Source organism: Leiobunum rupestre, chromosome 5, assembly GCF_980474605.1.
Source record: "Leiobunum rupestre chromosome 5, qqLeiRupe1.1.hap1, whole genome shotgun sequence".
Classification (NCBI taxonomy): Eukaryota; Metazoa; Arthropoda; class Arachnida; order Opiliones; family Sclerosomatidae; genus Leiobunum; species Leiobunum rupestre.
This window is the reverse complement of record NC_143388.1, coordinates 41,957,533-41,973,964: the sequence shown is the minus strand read 5'-3', so window position 1 is coordinate 41,973,964 and position 16,432 is coordinate 41,957,533. Positions and strand designations below refer to the sequence as shown.

Below are 16,432 nucleotides of genomic sequence, written 5' to 3'. Positions count from 1 at the left end.
TTTTAGTCCTTCTCATTGGTTTTTTAGAGCATGGTTTTTTCCCGAATCACGAACCGACAAATGTCAACCTCACGCGGGAACTTTTGCTCAGTGGTAGAATTTTCGCTTGGCATGCGAAATGTCCCGGGTTCAATCCCCGGAGTCTCCATCGTTTTCATTAATTTCCTAATGCACCGTGTATCCCGTATCACGAATTAACCAAAGTTCAGACGTGGGGACTTAGCTCAGTGGTAGAGTGTTATCTTCGCATGCGAAATGTCCCGGGTTCAATCCCCGGAGTCTCCATCCTTTTCATTAATTTCCTAATGCACCGTGTATCCCGTATCACGAATTAACAAAAGTTCAGACGTGGGGACTTAGCTCAGTGGTAAAGTGTTCGCTTCGCATGCGAAATGTCCCGGGTTCAATCCCCGGAGTCTCCATCCTTTTCATTAATTTCCTAATGCACCGTGTATCCCGTATCACGAATTAACCAAAGTTCAGACGTGGGGACTTAGCTCAGTGGTAGAGTGTTATCTTCGCATGCGAAATGTCCCGGGTTCAATCCCCGGAGTCTAAATCCTTTTCATTAATTTCCTAATGCACCGTGTATCCCGTATCACGAATTAACAAAAGTTCAGACGTGGGGACTTAGCTCAGTGGTAAAGTGTTCGCTTCGCATGCGAAATGTCCCGGGTTCAATCCCCGGAGTCTTTATCCTTTTCATTAATTTCCTAATGCACCGTGTATCCCGTATCACGAATTAACAAAAGTCCAGACGTGGGGACTTAGCTCAGTGGTAGAGTGTTCGCTTCGCATGCGAAATGTCCCGGGTTCAATCCCCGGAGTCTCCATCCTTTTCATTAATTTCCTAATGCACCGTGTATCCCGTATCACGAATTAACAAAAGTTCAGACGTGGGGACTTAGCTCAGTGGAAAAGTGTTCGCTTCGCATGCGAAATGTCCCGGGTTCAATCCCCGGAGTCTCCATCCTTTTCATTAATTTCCTAATGCACCGTTTATCCCGTATCACAAATTAGCAAAAGTACAGACGTGGGGACTTAGCTCAGTGGTAGAGTGTTCTTTTCGGAATCGAAATGTCCCGATTTCAATCCCCATAGTTTTAGTCCTTCTCATTGGTTTTTTAGAGCATGGTTTTTTCCCGAATCACGAACCGACCAATGTCAACCTCACGTGGGAACTTTTGCTCAGTGGTAGAATTTTCGCTTGGCATGCGAAATGTCCCGGGTTCAATCCCCGGGGTCTCCATCCTTTTCATTAATTTCCTAATGCACCGTGTATCCCGTAGCACGAATTAACAAAAGTCCAGACGTGGGGACTTAGCTCAGTGGTAGAGTGTTCGCTTCGCATGCGAAATGTCCCGGGTTCAATCCCCGGAGTCTCCATCCTTTTCATTAATTTCCTAATGCACCGTGTATCCCGTATCACGAATTAACAAAAGTCCAGACGTGGGGACTTAGCTCAGTGGTAGAGTGTTCGCTTCGCATGCGAAATGTCCCGGGTTCAATCCCCGGAGTCTCTATCCTTTTCATTAATTTCCTAATGCACCGTGTATCCCGTATCACGAATTAACAAAAGTTCAGACGTGGGGACTTAGCTCAGTGGAAAAGTGTTCGCTTCGCATGCGAAATGTCCCGGGTTCAATCCCCGGAGTCTTTATCCTTTTCATTAATTTCCTAATGCACCGTGTATCCCGTATCACGAATTAACAAAAGTTCAGACGTGGGACTTAGCTCAGTGGTAGAGTGTTCGCTTCGCATGCGAAATGTCCCGGGTTCAATCCCCGGAGTCTCCATCCTTTTCATTAATTTCCTAATGCACCGTGTATCCCGTATCACGAATTAACAAAAGTTCAGACGTTAGGACTTAGCTCAGTGGTAAAGTGTTCGCTTCGCATGCGAAATGTCCCGGGTTCAATCCCCGGAGTCTCCATCCTTTTCATTAATTTCCTAATGCACCGTTTATCCCGTATCACAAATTAGCAAAAGTACAGACGTGGGGACTTAGCTCAGTGGTAGAGTGTCCTTTCCGGAATCGAAATGTCCCGATTTCAATCCCCATAGTTTTAGTCCTTCTCATTGGTTTTTTAGAGCATGGTTTTTTCCCGAATCACGAACCGACAAATGTCAACCTCACGCGGGAACTTTTGCTCAGTGGTAGAATTTTCGCTTGGCATGCGAAATGTCCCGGGTTCAATCCCCGGAGTCTCCATCCTTTTCATTAATTTCCTAATGCACCGTGTATCCCGTATTACGAATTAACCAAAGTTCAGACGTGGGGACTTAGCTCAGCGGTAGAGTGTTCGCTTCGCATGCGAAATGTCCCGGGTTCAATCCCCTGAGTCTCCATCCTTTTCATTAATTTTCTAATGCACCGTGTATCCCGTATCACGAATTAACAAAAGTTCAGACGTGGGGACTTAGCTCAGTGGTAAAGTGTTCGCTTCGCATGCGAAATGTCCCGGGTTCAATCCCCGGAGTCTTTATCCTTTTCATTAATTTCCTAATGCACCGTGTATCCCGTATCATGAATTAACAAAAGTCCAGGCGTGGGGACTTAGCTCAGTGGTAGAGTGTTCGCTTCGCATGCAAAATGTCCCGGGTTCAATCCCCGGAGTCTCCATCCTTTTCATTAATTTCCTAATTCACCGTGTATCCCGTATCACGAATCAACAAAAGTTCAGACGTGGGGACTTAGCTCAGTGGTAGAGTGTTCGCTTCGCATGCGAAATGTCCCGGGTTCAATCCCCGGAGTCTCCATCCTTTTCATTAATTTCCTAATGCACCGTGTATCCCGTATCACGAATTAACAAAAGTTCAGACGTGGGGACGTAGCTCAGTGTTAGAGTGTTCGCTTCGCATGCGAAATGTCCCGGGTTCAATCCCCAGAGTCTCCATCCTTTTCATTAATTACCTAATGCACCGTGTATCCCGTATCACGAATTATCAAAAGTTCAGACGTGGTGACTTAGCTCAGTGGTAGAGTGTTCGCTTCGCATGCAAAATGTCCCGGGTTATATCCCCGGAGTCTCCATCCTTTTTATTAATTTCCTAATGCACCGTGTATCCCGTATCACGAATTAACAAAGGTTCAGACGCGGGGACTTAGCCTAGTGGTAGAGTGTTCTTTTCGGAATCGAAATGTCCCGATTTCAATCCCCATAGTTTTAGTCCTTCTCATTGGTTTTTTAGAGCATGGTTTTTCCCGAATCACGAACCGACAAATGTCAACCTCACGCGGGAACTTTTGCTCAGTAGTAGAATTTTCGCTTGGCATGCGAAATGTCCCGGTTTCAATCCCCGGAGTCTCCATCCTTTTCATTAATTTCCTAATGCACCGTGTATCCCGTATCACGAATTAACCAAAGTTCAGACGTGGGGACTTAGCTCAGCGGTAGAGTGTTCGCTTCGCATGCGAAATGTCCCGGGTTCAATCCCCGGAGTCTCCATCCTTTTCATTAATTTCCTAATGCACCGTGTATCCCGTATCACGAATTAACAAAAGTTCAGACGTGGGGACTTAGCTCAGTGGTAAAGTGTTCGCTTCGCATGCGAAATGTCCCGGGTTCAATCCCCGGAGTCTTTATCCTTTTCATTAATTTCCTAATGCACCGTGTATCCCGTATCACGAATTAACAAAAGTCCAGACGTGGGGACTTTGCTCAGTGGTAGAGTGTTCGCTTCGCATGCGAAATGTCCCGGGTTCAATCCCCGGAGTCTCCATCCTTTTCATTAATTTCCTAATGCACCGTGTATCCCGTACCACGAATCAACAAAAGTTCAGACGTGGGGACTTAGCTCAGTGGTAGAGTGTTCGCTTCGCATGCGAAATGTCCCGGGTTCAATCCCCGGAGTCTCCATCCTTTTCATTAATTTCCTAATGCACCGTGTATCCCGTAGCACGAATTAACAAAACTTCAGACGTGGGGACTTAGCTCAGTGGTAAAGTGTTCGCTTCGCATGCGAAATGTCCCGGGTTCAATCCCCGGAGTCTCCATCCTTTTCATTAATTTCCTAATGCACCGTGTATCCCGTATCACGAATTAACAAAAGTTCAGACGTGGGGACGTAGCTCAGTGTTAGAGTGTTCGCTTCGCATGCGAAATGTCCCGGGTTTAATTCCCGGAGTCTCCATCCTTTTCATTAATTTCCTAATGCACCGTGTATCCCGTATCACGAATTAACAAAAGTTCTGACGTGGGGACTTAGCTCAGTGGTAGAGTGTTCGCTTCGCATGCGAAATGTCCCGGGTTCAATCCCTGGAGTCTCCATCCTTTTCATTAATTTCCTAATGCACCGTGTATCCCGTATCACGAATTAACAAAAGTTCAAACGTGGGGACTTAGCTCAGTGGTAGAGTGTTCGCTTCGCATGCGAAATGTCCCGGGTTCAATCCCCGGAGTCTCCATCCTTTTAATTAATTTCCTAATGCACCGTGTATCCCGTATCACGAATCAACAAAAGTTCAGACGGGGGGACTTAGCTCAGTGGTAGAGTGTTCGCTTCGCATGCGAAATGTCCCGGGTTCAATCCCCGGAGTCTCCATCCTTTTTATTAATTTCCTAATGCACCGTGTATCCCGTATCACGAATTAACAAAGGTTCAGACGCGGGGACTTAGCCTAGTGGTAGAGTGTTCTTTTCGGAATCGAAATGTCCCGATTTCAATCCCCATAGTTTTAGTCCTTCTCATTGGTTTTTTAGAGCATGGTTTTTTCCCGAATCACGAACCGACAAATGTCAACCTCACGCGGGAACCTTTGCTCAGTGGTAGAATTTTCGCATGGCATGCGAAATGTCCCGGGATTAATCCCCGGTGCTTCCAACGATTTTATCCGATGTCCTAAAAAACCATTATTTAGAGAAATCACCATAGGCCAGCGGGGACCTCGCCTACAAGGAGACGAGCCTAGGTGTAACGCACCGATTTTGTTCAAACTCGGGGGTTTGGTAGACCTTCATGTTGCTTGAAAAACCCTAAAGGGAATTTATTCAATGGGCAACCGTTTTGCCATGGCAACCAAAAATGTTTTTGACAACACAAAATGGAAATTTTCCCATTGAAAATAACATGGGAATCTGACCAATTTTGAATTAAAATTTTTGAAAATGCTTAAAATAGAAAATATAAATAAAAAAATAATGAAAAAGTTCGAAATTGATTAAAATTTTTACAGGGGGTACCCTTAAAATTGGTCAGATTCCCATGTTATATTCAATGGGAAAATTTTGGTTGCCATGGCAAAACGGTTGGCCATTGAATAAATTCCCTTTAGGGTTTTTCATGATACATGAAGGTCTACCAAACCCCCGAGTTTGAACTCAATCGGTGCGTTACACCTAGGGTCGTTTCCTTGTTAGTGGAAGAGTTTTCGCTGCGCATGCGAGATGTCCTGGATTTTTATTTATGTTTCTGGATGTTCTATTATTTTATACTTTAAGTAAATGGAATAGAGAATTTGTATCGTTCCTTAGCGATAATAAATTTAAAATCCAGTCTTCTAATTTTATCATTTATTCAACATTTTGTCTCTTTTTTAATCCGTTTGAGTTTAAATAAGATGATTTTGTCCAAATATCGCTTTATTTACGGAATAATCCTTTTAAATCAAAGGAAGCATAAATAATGGAGCGGTTAAAGCAATATATTCGTTGTTGATGTTTCCGTCGCAAGAATTTCTGTTGATTTAGTTCTTTCGGGAATTAGTCGGCGTAAAAAGATCTTTCGAGTATTATTCTAAATAATTGATTCTCCGAAGCGATCGTTTTGGTCTTTCCATTACTTATAATACGAAAGGTATATTCATAATTTGACCCGTATTATTATTTGTTGATGGAAAACTTATTATTCAAATTGAAACAAGAAAAACATTTTTGCCGAGAGAGATCTTCAAAGGGAAATATTAATTTAGTTATGTGTTTTAGTTAGGGGTCGTTCGCGAATTTCCTAACGCCAGATAAGTATACTATTCTTCTCTTGATTTCATAAAATCAGGATGTTATCAAATAATTCATAAAATATTTAATTAATTTGAACATTCAAAACAGGCTACAGTTGATTTTTCAAAGCCGGTTTTTAAAAAAAAATAATACTGAGATAATTCTTTATAGCAGTAATTTAATATTTAAGGTACTTAACTAATAAAATTGTTTATGAAAATATCGCTACGAAGTGTATTTATTACACAAGTATATAGGCAAATTGATTTTGAGCTTTTGAAAGTATGCATCCAATTGTGGAGCGAGGATTTTTGGTTAAGTTGGCCAAGTTTAATTTGGGCCATTTGGATTTTGCGAAACTTCTTTTACCCTCTAAAGATCAGCTCATTTTGATTAAATCAGGTTGGTGCAAAGAGATTTGTAGTTAAATTGGAACCGAATTTCTAAATCCAACGGTTCTCCGGATAAATATTGAATGCCCTTGTAGACATGGTCCAAGGTCATAGCCATAGACTCCTTACCAGGCCGAGTTAGTCGTGAAATTTTCAATTATTAACACCTAAACGTGATATCTTGAACATTTTTAGTTAATGACCTTGGTGTCTTTTATGTAAATATTCTTGACTTCCAATTGGTCAATTCACGTCGGTTTTTAGACTCAAAATGCGATGACGCACTTTTTTCTAATTAGACCGGGTCTCTTAATTCAACGGCTCTCGAGATAAATTTTGAATGACTTTGAAAACAAGGTTCAAGGTCATTGAATTTTCTCTCACCAAATGACCCCCTGCGCCGGCTATGCGATCTGAAAATATTGAACTCCTAGGCAAAAATGAATTTTTAATTATTAGCAGTGGAGCATATTTTAGTGAACAGCCTGTATATCGCCTCAAGTCTAACCAGGAAATATTTTTGCATTGGTGTTGTAAAATTAATTCAAACTTTTATTTAATTTTTATTGATTGATTGGTGTTCCCATAAAAACCAAAATTTTTACTCTTTTAATTCTACGAACCATGTGGTCAAATGCATTTTCATCCTGGTTTGCCTTAATATTCATTAAGCGGAGTTTTTCTAATGATATATGACCCTTCTTAAATACGATAGTATTATTTTCAATCTTGATTAAAGTAAGCGGCAGTATACGCTAGGAGCAACAAACACAGCACCCCACAGCACAGCACCCCACACAAGGAGAACGCAGCTAGCCTTAAAACACGCGATCTTTTATTGGACGGGCCTTTACACTGAACGTTTTACGGGCACTGGGGGAAGACAATTTCAGAATTTCCCTTTTCCGACGGCAGCAGGCGCTAAAGCGTCTAACCAATGAAAACTGTCCACAAGAAAATGCACGACTTTTGACGGGTTGCGTTCTCCTTGTGTGGGGTGCTGTGTTTGCTGCTCCTTGGTATCAGCCCCTTAAAGGATCCCAGAATCAATTAAAAAATTCGTCCCGAGTTTCAAGTGACCCCTCCTCGTAATAACAGATCCGACCTATCACGTTCAATTACAGATATTCCCATGGTACTGTGACCCTTTAATGAATCAGTATCACTGCCATGTGAAAAAATATATTCCCCATAATGGCGGACACAGGGAAAAGTACTGAAAGATACTCTATTGCTAGCTTTTTCGTCGGTGTGGCTGGTGTTCGTTGCTTTGATGACCCGTATAGTTCACCCATGGGGGTCACATGATTATTTCGCAGTGTCAAGTGGAGTTTTGCCTCGTGATCTGTGACGTGAAATTAATGTCATGGCGGCCGTTTCAAGGAGGGGCTAAGCAACGACGTATGCCTATAACGCCTACGACGCTCGAGCAAGCTACGAATAGATCGTAAAATGGGTAAACGTACAGCAGCGGTAGATGTTGTCAGAGTTGGGCAAAACTTGGAGTGAATTTATGCGAGTGATCCCCCTCCTTAATTTTCTCACACCACTCTCTAATAAAAAACTTCACTCGTAAGATTGGAAATTTTACTTTTTGGTCACTCGCCGATTGAACTCGCCTGAAAAGATTGAAGATAGTCAAGGTCAGTTCTTTCACTCTTATCGGTTTCTAGAAATATTAAAGGATAGCGGGACATTTGAATTGAATTTAATTTTATGACTTTACTGGAGAGCGTATTAAAATTTCCCGCTTTAAATTTCAGGTTTCCCGCCAATAATAAGAGTGAAAGCAGTGACAGGACTAAATCTCACTCTTTGGGGAAGAGTGCAATCGGCGAGAGACGGAAAACGAGAGTGAGCAAGAGTGAAGATTTTAATTTGGTTCAACTCGCACTTTTGAGTGAGAGTGAATCTCTTAAAATCACTAGTGATTTTGCCCATGTCTGGATCATGTTGTTAGCCAAGGCTGGTTTCAGAAAGTGACTTTGGTGGTTTGAAGTTAAACTAATTGTCCACATATTTACAGCCCCTTATTTCCATAATTTCTACTCCCTTTAACAGCTTAGAATCGCAACCAATTTCCCAAGGCCACTTCAAGAATGTACTTATTTCCAATTAGGGATAATTTTTATATTGAGACGATAAGCGTCCATCATGGTCGACGTTTATCCCGGAACCTGTGGTTGGGAAGGGAAAACGTCCCCATCGTGTGTTTAAATGGCGTTGGATGACGCCAGTTTTAGGGAATGAAAAAAAATCATTCAAATATTGTAACCGTCAAAAACTGGGTCTAGAAGAAATCTTAGAGGGTTAGGGATCAGTTTATATCAGTGTTCCGAAGTGCTAAAATTCAGGTGGCAAAAAAAGGTGGCAAGAAGTGGTAAATACCGACATGGCGAATAATACTTTTACTGGCTAATATGCCAAATAGTGGCTAATAATAAATTTTAATAAAAATAAAAAAACATACCAAAGAATAATATATTTGTGCTAATTTAGACAAATATACTGGATTAGTTGCCATGTTTTGGGCTAGAAACTAAATTATAGCCCAATAGAGTTATTTCTCTTGGCTATTTTTCAACGATTTTTCCTGAGTTTGAATTCATCTGCTATATATCTTTAAAGTGTTTTTAATGGTTCTTTTGTGAAAAACTGAAACATTATCTCAAATGTAAGTGATGCTACATATCTAAAAGATATTATTTACATCATTTAATGCATTTACTGATTATTAGTCACTAATTGTCACTTTTTGCCATATTTTGCCACTTTTTGCCATTGACATGGACTTTATTCTAAAAAAGTGGCATTTAGGTAACACTGCTTTACGATTTTATGTTTTCATTTTATTTAACATGGCTGTCCTTCAAAAAATATTAACGATCGTATCTTACTCATTTGATCTCTTATATTGGTTTGTAAACTTCAATGGATTATCGATAATTATTTTAAATAAACTGAAAGAGACGGGAAACCATAATGGGAAGCCAGTTTAAAGGTAATAATATCTTATTTTGGTTAACATTGAAGGTATAATTTGAAATTAAGCCAAAATTAACCAAAAATTAGGGTTTTAAAGAGATGAATTTTTTATAATTCGAAGATCGAATTTTATCGGAAAAACATTGAAAATAAATATTTTTCTTGGCCATAGGTGGCACTAGCGTCGGGTCCACGTCAAATTTTTTCCCCTATTTTCAAACAAAATCTTGTTTTTTTTAAACGTCTAAACATTCTCCCGGATTTTAAATAAATACTAATTATTAAAAAGATTGTTTGAAATTTAGAGTTGTTACACTACAATTCAATTTGCAATAATATAACCAAAAATAGACAAAGAACCCGTTTACGATTGTTTATACTTGCATCCGCCATCCAGGCTTGTTGCTATTTTTAATTAAAAAAAATCGATTTATTAGATTTAAATCGGATTTTTATTGATTTTTTAAAGCTTTTATGCTGGTTTAAAAATTGATTAAAGTTTAAAATAATCTTCAATAAATTTAATTATAAATTTAAAATTATACTTTACTTTTCTTTTCATAATACATTGACGCGTAATATCCTTTAATAGGTGATTTAAATAAATAATGTTTTTTAAATCACTTGAATGAAATTGCGATTTTAAGACAATCCTGTTTTAAACTATGCTTTATCTGTTTAAATGTATGTAATATCTGTTTAAAACTACGTTATACCTGTTTAAAGCTACGCTATATCTGTATTAAAATACGCTGTATCTGTTTTAAACCATGCTATAACTGTTTTAAAATAGGTTATATCTGTTAAACTTGTTGAAAGGACCGTCTTGCACATATTAGAATTGATTAAAATTAATAAAAACCACTATTGTAATATAAAAAAATTTAATTACAAAATTAAGCTAATTAAAACTTTTTATTGTACATATTAGAATTGATTAAAATAAATAAAAACCACTATTGTACAATAAAACGTTTTAATTACAAAACCAAGCTAATTAAAACTTTTTATTGTACAATAATGGTTTTTATTTATTATAATCAAGGTTATATCTGTTTAAAACTAAAAATGGCTGGAATTCTGAATTGAACAAGATGAAGGTACGCGCAACCACAATCTAAAAACGGAAAAATCCCCGTTAATATTTAATAAGAACCAGGAAGAAAATTACTTTGACCGGGGTTCAGTACACTCTGTTATTATCGAGAGGAAATATAAAAATTCCAAAAATTGATAAAGGAATATTTCTTCTAATTTAAAAATAATTTTGACCTTTATTTTTGGAGCATCAGGCAGCGAAGACTCTATTTCCTCTTCATTACAAGTCCGAGCCAAAATTCTTGTCAAAACAAGAATGCATACTTATTAACGGAGAATATGAAGCTGCAACTATAGATTCCACCTACACGAAGACAGAGACGGGTACAAATTGAGAAAGATAATAATTTTAATCAGCTAGGCTAATCACCCTTGAACTTTAATGTCTTTAAATCCGGGTTCCGATGCGTAGGAGGGTTGTGACCAGTGACCAGTCCTTCATGAAATTGAGCCAACCGAGGGGCTAACCAGTAAGAATTTGCCTGTACACCGATTACGTAATCATTAATGAGTACACATGATTAAGCAATGAGTACAGAATGATTACGATGAGTACAGAATTATTACGATGAGTACAGAATTATTACGATGAGTACAGAATTATTACGATGAGTACAGAATTATAACGATGAATACAGAATGATTAAGATGAGTACATAATAATTACGATAAGTACAGAATGATTACGATGAGTACAGAATGATTACGATGAGTACTGAATGATTACGATTAGTACAGAATGATTACGATGAGTACAGAATAATTACGATGAGTAGAGAATAATTACGATGAGTACACATGATTAAGATGAGTACAGAATTATTACGATGAGTACAGAATTATTACGATGAGTACAGAATGATAACGATGAGTACAGAATAATTACGATGAGTACAGAATAATTACGATGAGTACAGAATGATTACGATGAGTACATAATGATTACGAAGAGTACAGAATAATTACAATGAGTACAGAATGATTACGATGAGTACAGAATGTTTACGATGAGTACACAGGCAACCCAAAACTTTAATTTTTTACAGGTGAGTAATTGATTACGGGATAATTCCAATGATTACACGTGATTACAGATGAGTACGCGTGATTTCATAATGATTACAGATGAGTACGAAGATTACAAATGATTATGAATGAGTACAAGAGATTACAGAAGATTACGTAATCATTACAGTTAGGGTGTACACCGATTACGGGAAGTGGTTAGCCCCTCGAAGCCAACTGCTCCCTACACTCACTATTACCGTTATTGTAAACAAGTTGATATAGAAATTGGAAACAGAATTAGTTGGGAGAAAACCCCATAAACCAGTGTAGAGAGAATTGGAAGACAGAAGTTCCAAGTTTTCATCTAGTGCTAAAAGGTGGGATCGAACCAGCTTCTCTCGCTACGAATCGAAAGTGTTAACGACTTTGTTACTAAAGATTACGCGGGCGTGGTTTTTCTCCCGGGAATTACTGCCCGGAAAACATTCCTAAAAATTACCCGGATAAATCAGTAGGGGCGTGCTTTCGAACTGCGTACTGCCTGTAATACATTCTTAGTTCGAATTAAGCGCATAGTTTTAAAATGGACTTCATTTTATTCCGGTATTTAAAACCTTTTCGAAGTTGATAAATAGTTTAAAAATCTCTCTGACAAAAAGAAGGTTTCACTCCCCGTTATATTAAATTTCGCGGAGAAAATATATTTTACGAAAAGGGGAGGGAGGTCCGCTATCTAAATAATCCTTCGGGTATTAAAAGTAACGGAGTGCCCCCTGGCGACGGAGGAAAGAATCTCTTAAAATATAGAAAACCGGCCGCTCGCGGCGCTCTTAGCCTGTTTCCTCCGTTCGCTTTATATAAATTACAAATTAGTTGAGATAGACCCGTAGAAAGAATTTTATAAGTTAGGTATATATATAAGGGCCAGTTCAAAGCTTTTGTCAAAGGAACACGCTCGTTTTGGCGGGGTTTTATAGCGTATATGTGTGTCTAGGAAAAATCCACGCGCGGATGTGGAAAAGATTGAGAGGCGGAGAATTAAACGACAGGTAGATGGCGACACTTACTTATTCCAGGTTTCTGACTAGCAGTCCCCCCGTCTCTCGCGCCATCAGGGGGGGGGGTGAGCTTGTAGGTTGAAGGGGCTCAAGAGGGGCCGGATTTTTGTTGGGGAGGGAAAGGAGATAGAATAGTTCTTTAAAACAAACATTTTCAGGAATTAGCGGCGTACGTATTTTTAACCCTGCCGGATTCGGGGGAGAATTTTTAAAATGAACCGTTTCTAAGCTACTAAAGTAAAGTTTTAGAAGGTCGAGTAGTGGTGTATAATGTATATGGCTTTGAGCTAAGGTACCTTTTCTCGTCGCGAAATTATTTCGGCCGAAGAACAAAACAACAAAAATCAGCCTGAGGGCTGCGAAAGAGCGCGCTAGGATACATCTCTCGTTACGGAGGTTTCGCGTCTTTCAAAATCTGCCCTCGCGTTTTAGGGTCACGCAGCCCGTCCCCTTCATCGTTATCATTGGTCTTTTTTGGAAACGGGGGGGGGTCTTAATTTTCCAACATTTTCCATTGTCGTAAGCAGGCGCGAAGACAAATCGAGGGTCGTAATCCTCCGCGTGTACGCGACGCAACTTGGCCGTTTCCCAAAGTAAGAGCGCCTTCGGGGGTTGAAACTATTTGGGTTCGTTCGCGAGCTACTGAATACGGAAACGAAGCCGTAAACAATAGGCTTAGTAGAGCCTGCAAAGACCACGGTACAGGCGTTGACCATACGCGTCCTTAAAGACTATCCCGGTGGCTCTGTAAGACGCTTCGATGAACATCGAGTATTCCGACTGACTCCCGCCGGTGACACGGTAGGCTTTAGCGCAGCCATCTTAGAGGCTTATCCGTTCATCGGCGAAGACTCGGAAGGCTTGTCCTAGGAGTGGGTGCTTCGCTACTTCAGCTAGCGAAGGACAATGACGACTGAATGTCCTGAAGAGAGAGATATTCCGGAATCGGAGAGAACACTCGAGTCGCGGTGACTCGATAACGAGCGCCTCGTCTCTTAATTTAGTTTGGGGGGCTGCCACGATCAACCTCAAGATTGTGGTCGATCCCCTCAGAGAGCGTCTTCATTGGGCAGCCCTTTAATAAGGCTAGTTTGCCTAGCCCCCCTTTCCCTTTCAAGAGTCAATATTTGAAGTAGCCCCCGTGAAAGATAATCTTACGAAGGGGTCTGGACAGGCTATCGGAATCCGAGGAGGGTTGCACTTTTTCCCGCTTGAGTGGATAAAGACAAACTAAATTGGAAAAAAGAATCGCAATATAAAACTTTGGCCGCCGTTGCTGACCGCCAAAGCGTTGATTAACGCGGGTCCGAGTGTCGGAAAAATATCTATACCCAGGAATCGTGTATGTATAAATAACGATGTCCCGAGCTTTGCAATATTAAAAAGAGGGGTGCTTATAACCACTATAACGATGTCCTTTCGTATTGGGTTCCACCACAGAATATTAAAAGATATTATTATAGTATCCTTTTTTCTTCGTGGAGCCGAGCTTGATTTCAATGTTTGTCAATGAAAAGACGTATATCGTACGGATATTTTTCAACATTTGTTTCATACGACTTTTAAAAATCTTTGGCAAAGAGCGCTGTGTCGTTCAAACTGGCGACTTATAACTTTAAATACTGATTTGTTTTTATTGGAAAGACCAGATAATTATGTCCGTAAAGAGCTATATTTGGTTCGAGCGGAGCGATCGAAGCTTCCTGGATGTCTACTAGAAAACTTCACTGTTGCATTTTTGTCGTCAACTCAAGAACCTCTTTATAACGATTTTGTACGGAATTATACAAATAGGTAGAATGAAATGTCTAACAGGTCGTGCAGAGGGGCGCAATATCCCCGGGGCCCAGCGAAAAAGAACCAGCAAAGTATGGTTTTTAGGGGCCAGGCGAAAATGAACCCGCAAGCAGGGTTTGTGGAGAGATGGTTGATAGACTCCGATTTTTGTACTCTTTAATATTCTTAGTGTGCGCCAGAAGGCGCAGCGAGCGCTATGTTTAGGGGCTCGTCATCAGCTCTCTGCTTTCGTCATATCAAGAAAGATTTTTTGCGTCTTCGACTCTACTCCATACTTTTTATAAATTTTACGAATTTGCGGGCGGTAAATATAGTTTTATGAACAATGATTTTTATCGGTGCTGTGCTTTCGTTTTTTAATTTAGTTGTCTTTAAATAGTGGTAAAAGTTTTCTTACATAACATTTTTCCATAAATTCAAATCAATATTCTAATTTAACTTTAAAAATCTAATCTGTAAACTCGCAATTATAGCTACAAAACATCAGTGCGCTACTTTATTTCCAAAACCACCTATCTTTTAAAAACATTTGTGCAAAGATACGTGGTTTTGGAAATAAGATAGCGAATGAGCTTCACCGCTATACTTCTATGTGCTGCAGAGAAGTGGTCGACATTTCAAAGGGGCTACATAGCGATGACAGCGGTATCTATATTTTTCAATAGCGTTATCAAAGCTATACTATGGGAAAAAATCGGAGTCTATCAACCATCTCTCCACAAACCCTGGTAACACCATAGTAACAGCAGGTTTATGATTATAAAAGGAGTTATTCTTATCGTTATAGGTTATGGGTCTAAAGCTTACTTTTAAATTTTGGTGTAGTCGCGTGAAAACGAAGTATTTAAACAGTTATAGCCCTGGTTCGGCGCCAGAGCCCAGAAAACCCGGTATGGCAAAATTTTCTGCAGAGCAGAACAATCACGATTGAGACAATACAATAGAAAACGGCTAATTAACTCGTGACATTGAGCGTGCGCGCGGTTATTAATAGTGTTGCGTAGCGCCATCTTCAGAATAATTAAAGCATAATTTTTTTATTTAAAATAATGCAAGATTTCTAATCAAGGTAAATATTAGAGGTAGTATTTATAAACATAAGCCGAGCATTTTTTTATGATATTGCATCCAACGTATCCCGCTATAAATCCACAAAAAGTAAATAAATAAAATTTCTTCAATGAAAACACCTGTTCTGAACTATAAATAGGACTGTTCCATGACAAAAATTAGAAATCGCCGTTATTTAAATTCGACATAATTTAGAGATTCTCACCTACACAGGTTTTAATAAGTTTTTTTTAACATGTTTCATAATTACACCAAAGACTATACAGTAAAGAAAGGTATATTATTGTATTGCTGAAATTTAATCTTTTTGAAAAAATCTAACTTTATTATCGCGTTAGAACAAATCACTGAAACCCAAAATATTTCTAATCTACTAGTAGATTAAATAAAATGATATTTTCTTTGAAGAGAAAATATGAAATGAAGACTTTGGATCTTAAATTAAATTTCCTGGAAATGGGATAAGGTTTTGAAGCTGCGTAAGAGTCTAAGTCGGATCTTCAATCTTGGCTTTGAGGTAAGCCGATTACCATTTTCTGAGCTGCCTCTAATTAAATCAGAGAGTAGACTGAACGCTATTTAACGGTATTCCGCTGACAAGACACCGAATTAAATGAATCCACAGGACTATGTTACGTAACCGCAAATTCCCAAGTTATACTTAAACGAGAGTATAATGTAATAATCTAAATCTCAGGACTGTAAAGTAATTAAATTAGTTTTAAGATTATGAAGTGCAAATCTCTACATAGATAATTTTGTGTTCTAGCAATTACATATTAAATACTTTTACTTCAGTGTGAGTAGAGAAGTTAATAATTACGAGTTTCAGCTAGTCGAAATATGTGTTGAGTGACCAAAATACTAATTATCTGGCGTGGGTCCTACGTCTACTGCATGCGTTCACTATGACGACGATTCGTGGAACACGTGTGGCCATTTCTAGATTAAGGGGGTCAGATAACCATTTAGAACTATTATAATTATACACCTTATATTCTACTTAGTGAACTTTAACCTAAATTATATATCCCATATGAAATAAATGGTTAAAAATTACTATAATTTAAGTTGTTGACAAATT

General features: G+C 39.1%; 22 non-coding genes across 22 annotated transcripts; all 22 read left to right on the top strand.

Moving 5' to 3' along the window:
- The first annotated feature begins 213 nt into the window (after positions 1 to 213).
- Positions 214 to 285, top strand: TRNAA-CGC (transfer RNA alanine (anticodon CGC)). Its single transcript has one exon. It is a non-coding gene; the product is annotated as a tRNA-Ala (tRNA).
- A 65-nt stretch (positions 286 to 350) lies between these two features.
- TRNAA-CGC (transfer RNA alanine (anticodon CGC)) lies at positions 351 to 422 on the top strand. The gene has a single exon. It is a non-coding gene; the product is annotated as a tRNA-Ala (tRNA).
- Positions 423 to 624: 202 nt separating this feature from the next.
- Positions 625 to 696, top strand: TRNAA-CGC (transfer RNA alanine (anticodon CGC)). The gene has a single exon. It is a non-coding gene; the product is annotated as a tRNA-Ala (tRNA).
- Positions 697 to 761: 65 nt separating this feature from the next.
- On the top strand, positions 762 to 833 carry TRNAA-CGC (transfer RNA alanine (anticodon CGC)). The gene has a single exon. It is a non-coding gene; the product is annotated as a tRNA-Ala (tRNA).
- Positions 834 to 898: 65 nt separating this feature from the next.
- Positions 899 to 970, top strand: TRNAA-CGC (transfer RNA alanine (anticodon CGC)). Its single transcript has one exon. It is a non-coding gene; the product is annotated as a tRNA-Ala (tRNA).
- A 344-nt stretch (positions 971 to 1,314) lies between these two features.
- Positions 1,315 to 1,386, top strand: TRNAA-CGC (transfer RNA alanine (anticodon CGC)). The gene has a single exon. It is a non-coding gene; the product is annotated as a tRNA-Ala (tRNA).
- Positions 1,387 to 1,451: 65 nt separating this feature from the next.
- On the top strand, positions 1,452 to 1,523 carry TRNAA-CGC (transfer RNA alanine (anticodon CGC)). Its single transcript has one exon. It is a non-coding gene; the product is annotated as a tRNA-Ala (tRNA).
- Positions 1,524 to 1,588: 65 nt separating this feature from the next.
- On the top strand, positions 1,589 to 1,660 carry TRNAA-CGC (transfer RNA alanine (anticodon CGC)). Its single transcript has one exon. It is a non-coding gene; the product is annotated as a tRNA-Ala (tRNA).
- Positions 1,661 to 1,863: 203 nt separating this feature from the next.
- Positions 1,864 to 1,933, top strand: TRNAA-CGC (transfer RNA alanine (anticodon CGC)). The gene has a single exon. It is a non-coding gene; the product is annotated as a tRNA-Ala (tRNA).
- Positions 1,934 to 2,277: 344 nt separating this feature from the next.
- On the top strand, positions 2,278 to 2,349 carry TRNAA-CGC (transfer RNA alanine (anticodon CGC)). Its single transcript has one exon. It is a non-coding gene; the product is annotated as a tRNA-Ala (tRNA).
- Positions 2,350 to 2,414: 65 nt separating this feature from the next.
- On the top strand, positions 2,415 to 2,486 carry TRNAA-CGC (transfer RNA alanine (anticodon CGC)). Its single transcript has one exon. It is a non-coding gene; the product is annotated as a tRNA-Ala (tRNA).
- A 65-nt stretch (positions 2,487 to 2,551) lies between these two features.
- On the top strand, positions 2,552 to 2,623 carry TRNAA-CGC (transfer RNA alanine (anticodon CGC)). The gene has a single exon. It is a non-coding gene; the product is annotated as a tRNA-Ala (tRNA).
- Positions 2,624 to 2,688: 65 nt separating this feature from the next.
- TRNAA-CGC (transfer RNA alanine (anticodon CGC)) lies at positions 2,689 to 2,760 on the top strand. The gene has a single exon. It is a non-coding gene; the product is annotated as a tRNA-Ala (tRNA).
- A 617-nt stretch (positions 2,761 to 3,377) lies between these two features.
- On the top strand, positions 3,378 to 3,449 carry TRNAA-CGC (transfer RNA alanine (anticodon CGC)). Its single transcript has one exon. It is a non-coding gene; the product is annotated as a tRNA-Ala (tRNA).
- A 65-nt stretch (positions 3,450 to 3,514) lies between these two features.
- TRNAA-CGC (transfer RNA alanine (anticodon CGC)) lies at positions 3,515 to 3,586 on the top strand. Its single transcript has one exon. It is a non-coding gene; the product is annotated as a tRNA-Ala (tRNA).
- Positions 3,587 to 3,651: 65 nt separating this feature from the next.
- Positions 3,652 to 3,723, top strand: TRNAA-CGC (transfer RNA alanine (anticodon CGC)). Its single transcript has one exon. It is a non-coding gene; the product is annotated as a tRNA-Ala (tRNA).
- Positions 3,724 to 3,788: 65 nt separating this feature from the next.
- Positions 3,789 to 3,860, top strand: TRNAA-CGC (transfer RNA alanine (anticodon CGC)). Its single transcript has one exon. It is a non-coding gene; the product is annotated as a tRNA-Ala (tRNA).
- A 65-nt stretch (positions 3,861 to 3,925) lies between these two features.
- Positions 3,926 to 3,997, top strand: TRNAA-CGC (transfer RNA alanine (anticodon CGC)). The gene has a single exon. It is a non-coding gene; the product is annotated as a tRNA-Ala (tRNA).
- Positions 3,998 to 4,062: 65 nt separating this feature from the next.
- TRNAA-CGC (transfer RNA alanine (anticodon CGC)) lies at positions 4,063 to 4,134 on the top strand. Its single transcript has one exon. It is a non-coding gene; the product is annotated as a tRNA-Ala (tRNA).
- A 65-nt stretch (positions 4,135 to 4,199) lies between these two features.
- On the top strand, positions 4,200 to 4,271 carry TRNAA-CGC (transfer RNA alanine (anticodon CGC)). Its single transcript has one exon. It is a non-coding gene; the product is annotated as a tRNA-Ala (tRNA).
- A 65-nt stretch (positions 4,272 to 4,336) lies between these two features.
- Positions 4,337 to 4,408, top strand: TRNAA-CGC (transfer RNA alanine (anticodon CGC)). Its single transcript has one exon. It is a non-coding gene; the product is annotated as a tRNA-Ala (tRNA).
- Positions 4,409 to 4,473: 65 nt separating this feature from the next.
- TRNAA-CGC (transfer RNA alanine (anticodon CGC)) lies at positions 4,474 to 4,545 on the top strand. The gene has a single exon. It is a non-coding gene; the product is annotated as a tRNA-Ala (tRNA).
- The last annotated feature ends 11,887 nt before the right edge of the window (positions 4,546 to 16,432 follow it).